The sequence below is a fragment of the Neoarius graeffei genome, chromosome 9, assembly GCF_027579695.1.
Source record: "Neoarius graeffei isolate fNeoGra1 chromosome 9, fNeoGra1.pri, whole genome shotgun sequence".
NCBI classification, from domain to species: Eukaryota; Metazoa; Chordata; class Actinopteri; order Siluriformes; family Ariidae; genus Neoarius; species Neoarius graeffei.
This window is the reverse complement of record NC_083577.1, coordinates 90,492,794-90,497,015: the sequence shown is the minus strand read 5'-3', so window position 1 is coordinate 90,497,015 and position 4,222 is coordinate 90,492,794. Positions and strand designations below refer to the sequence as shown.

The 4,222-nt window shown below is 40.7% G+C and overlaps 1 pseudogene; it reads right to left on the bottom strand.

Moving 5' to 3' along the window:
* LOC132892212 (uncharacterized) overlaps window positions 1-3,551 on the bottom strand; it is a 22,619-nt pseudogene extending 19,068 nt beyond the window's left edge.
* Between the last annotated feature and the right edge of the window lie 671 nt (window positions 3,552-4,222).

The window sequence follows — 4,222 nt, the reverse complement described above, 5'->3', positions numbered from 1 at the left end:
TTCTTCTAAATGCACTATTTGTGCAAAAGATCCTGCAAGTTCCCTCCACGATCCATTTGAAATGAAACCATCATACAAATATGTGAATGTGAATCCATGATTGAGGACATCCAGAAATGAAGGTTGGGATCATTCAGCTATTTGTGCAGGATGAACCATACACACGTCTCTCTATACAGCAGCCCAGACAATGGAAAGTGCAGCAATTCACATCATAGAAGACATGGACCAAAGATGTTGAAAAGAGAGATTGGATATGCAGCCTCTAAGAAGCCATGAATATGACTCTTGCTTGCTAAACATGGAGCTGTATTGTGCTTCTCTAAGGGCAAAATAGAAGATAAAGTTCAGGTGTGCAGTGAATATTATAGGGTGGGTATTGGGAAGGGTCATGATTTATACAGTTGTGAGTTAGGAAAGGGCTTGATTCATCCAGGGTTTTGTTGGGAAGGGTCTTGATTAATCTAGTTGGGTTTTTATAAAAGGTTTTGAGTCCTGGGTGTTGGGAGGCAGGAGTCTATCAAACAGTTAAGATAAGATTAGATCAGACTTTATTAATCTTCAGGTGGGGAAATATGGGTGTTAACAGCAGCACAAAGACAGGTGAAGGACTATATATAAGATTACAACAGAAAATTGATTTTAAAAATACTATAATTAAATAATATTGGCTGGCATTGAGTGGTATATCAGATATATTCCGTTCAGATAGCATGATACTGAACGAGTTGAAGATGAGTAGCTGAAAGGAATATATCTGATATACCATGAAAAAAGGCCAGACAATATTATTATTATTATTATTATAGTATTTTTATTACACATACACCTTTCACGTGTTCAACGTGTCTTTCTCTTTCAAAATTCTCTCAAAATCTTTCGTATTTAACTAAGGAAACCTGGTGGCCATGTTTGTTTACAGATTGTCACAGTCACTTGCTACCACGGAAGTTTTACATCTCTGACATGTCTCTTTTCCAGTTTTTTGATGTCCTTTGGCACTGTATGTTTGTCACTTGTAAATATGCGTGAAGAATATCTAATGAAGTTATGGTAGCCTTTTGGGTGTTTAACACGTCTTTCTCTTTCCCAGCAAGCAAAGAAATGTCTCTGTGCATATGCAGCAGGAAACTTTTTCACTAGATATTCGCATCATTTCCAACCTGTGATGTCATGTTGTCTTGACAACCATGCAATATTGTAAACCATATTCAACTCTCATTCTCCACTGGGTAGACTGATGTAATACACGTAGGATAAGTGATATGCTAACAATATTGCATGCTATCAAATCAAATGAATTAAACCAGCTAGAAGTGAATAGAATGCATTTTTATTCCATTGAAAAAGTCTCATGTATAATAATAGGTGATAAAAAGAACAACAAAAGAACAACCAACTAAACGTAGCACAAAGAGATGTGATGGTCAACAGTAAACAAATGTGCAAAAACAGGTGTAAAACAGGTTCAGGTATTTACAGCATCCAAGTGTGCATGTAGTGCAAAATGGTAAATAAAGAGCAAGTGACTAAATAAATTCAGGTATTTAAAGTGTTCAATATTTCCATGACCAGTGTAGGTATATAAATTACATTGTAGAGTGTCCGGGTGAGATATAAAAGTAATTTTAGCCAAGCATGTGTTGGTGAATGTAGTTTGGAAGGATGGCTGGGGTGATGGCTGTCAGCATACAGGAGCACCTCACTCACTATCTTGCACTTGGAGGGATGGGATGTGTTCAAGACTAGAAGACTAACATGAAGCCTAACCAGGGAATCATGGCTCAGATCTTCAACATTAATTTGGAACTGGTGTAAACAATGTCAGACGGCATGAAGTGAATCAGGAGGAGCAGAAAGTAAATACTCAGGTCCCATTCATAACAGAAAATAAGAGTATTCACTGACTGTATTCATCCAGGGCAATAAAAAATGATGTGAACAAGTAATAAGGAGTGAAAAATGGAAAGTACTTTTTATAGTGTAGTTTGTTTAATGCTACAGTTTTGCAATTTCCAATTGGTCTCATTGTTTCCCTTCACACCAGTCTGGGACACCTCATTACTACTTCAAGGAAAGCATTCAGGAGTCTCAGAAGAAAGCATTTAAACAGATGACATTATAATTGTACAGTATATTATAATGGCTTTATTATTATTCCATTCTCAGTATTAACATCCCTTGTGATTTTGCCAGCAGTTTGCTCTCAGCAGATAACCAGCAATTATCAGTAATAAACCCCTGCGGTCTACACGATTGATGCATGTTTTGTGGAAACTATTATACATTATAAAATGGAAAAATCATCTACAGTAACATGCTGAAAGGAATAAAACTGTTTACTAGAAGGACCCCTGCTTCATGAAATGTTTTCTTAATATGGCCATGGAACACAAACGTACCATGTTCTGCTCTTGTCATGATCAAATACTAAAATAATTGTTCAGGTTTTCTCAAATCTCATGCATTTAACAGCCACATGCTGCTTCACTATTATTCTGACTGCACTCCATTAATGTAATCAATGTCATCTTCGACTTTCGACTGAAAGCGAGAGCAAGGATGCAGCCTGCTGACTCTGATCATTATAGCATCAGATGAGAATAGGTGCCCCTGCTAAGTCTTATTTCCTCTCAAGCTATCTCCTTCCCTAGATTGATCCTAGAAAGTTTTTCTTGCGACTGTTTCCTTGGTTTACTCACTAGGGGTTAAGGCACTGCTGTTTTTGAGAAAACTGCATTGAGACAATTTGTATTGTAATCAGGTTTTTTTTTCTAACTTTCCTGATTTTAACTTGGATCATGATCATTTGACTCTGTGTCACTGTGTAGCTTGCATTTTAGGAATAATATTAAATAAATGTAATGTCTTCCCTAGTACAGTGGATGCTGAAACAGGCAGGATCAAGTTCACTTTCAGTTTTTATTTTCTCAACTGGTAATCAAAACAAAACATGCTTTTCAGAGGCCTTGATGATTTTTCATTGTCCCAATGCATGGGCATGATTTCAGCCAGGGGAAGAGCTCCTCACTCTCTGCTCCTCTCCCCTTCTATCTGCACCTTCTCACTGCACTCAAACACACAAAGACAGCATATTAATTTAAAACAGGTGCTTTCACTTTGCCACTCACCTTCCCCGGCCTCATTCTCCATTCACAAACCGGTGTTTAACTACAACCACGCTGCCACATACCTCCACTGCCTGACTTGGGCCGGGGAGCCATCCAGTCTGCAGCTGACTCACCCTGCCGGGAGAGGTAGTCCGCTACTACCATCTGTGCCCCTGGCCTGTGGACCACTTAGAACTTAAAAGGCTGCAGAGCCAGATACCAATGGGTGATCTGGGCATTGGCATCCTTCATGCAGTGGAGACACTGGAGCAGGGCATGATCCGAGCAGAGGGTGAAAGGGTGTCCCAGCAAGTAATAACAGAGGATGAGGATCACCCACTTAATGGCCAAGCACTCCTTCTCGATGGTGCTGTACTTCATCTCCTGCATGGAGAGTTTGCGGCTGATGTACAGCACAGGGCACTCCTCCCCCTCCATCATTTGGGATGAAACAACCCCCAGCCCTCTGTCCAATGCGTCACTCTGCAACATAAAAGGGAGAGAGAAGTCAGGGGAGTATAAAAGTGGCCCCCCACACAGTACAGCTTTTACCTGGTTAAAACCAGCATTTCTCCGTTCACTGGACTGGATCTGGCACTCCCTTTTTAGTGAGGTCAGTCAGTGGGGCGATGATGTCTGAAAAATTAGGCACAAACCACCTATAATTGTCCACCCGCCCCAGAAACAGCCTCACCCTCCTTTTGGTCTTAGGTCTTGGGCAGGCCACAATTGCTGCAGTCTTATCAATTTGGGGACGCACCTGCCCATGACCCAAGTGGAAGCCCAGATACTGCACACTTCTTTGGGTTTGCTGTTAGCCCAGCTCATCTCAGTGACCTCAGAACTGCCCTGAGACATTGTAGATGCTGCTCCCAATCATGACTATAATTGATTATATCATCTAAGTAGGCCATCGAGTATGCATTGTGGGGACAGAAAATTTGGTCCATGAGATGGTGAAATGTCGCAGGCGTCCCAAACAACCCGAAAGGAAGGGTAACAAATTGGTGTAAACCGAACAGAGTGGAAAAGGCCATTTTCTTATGGGATAATGGAGTCAAGGGGATCTGCCAATATCCCTTTGTTAAATCCAGTGTTGAGTAAAAGCGAGC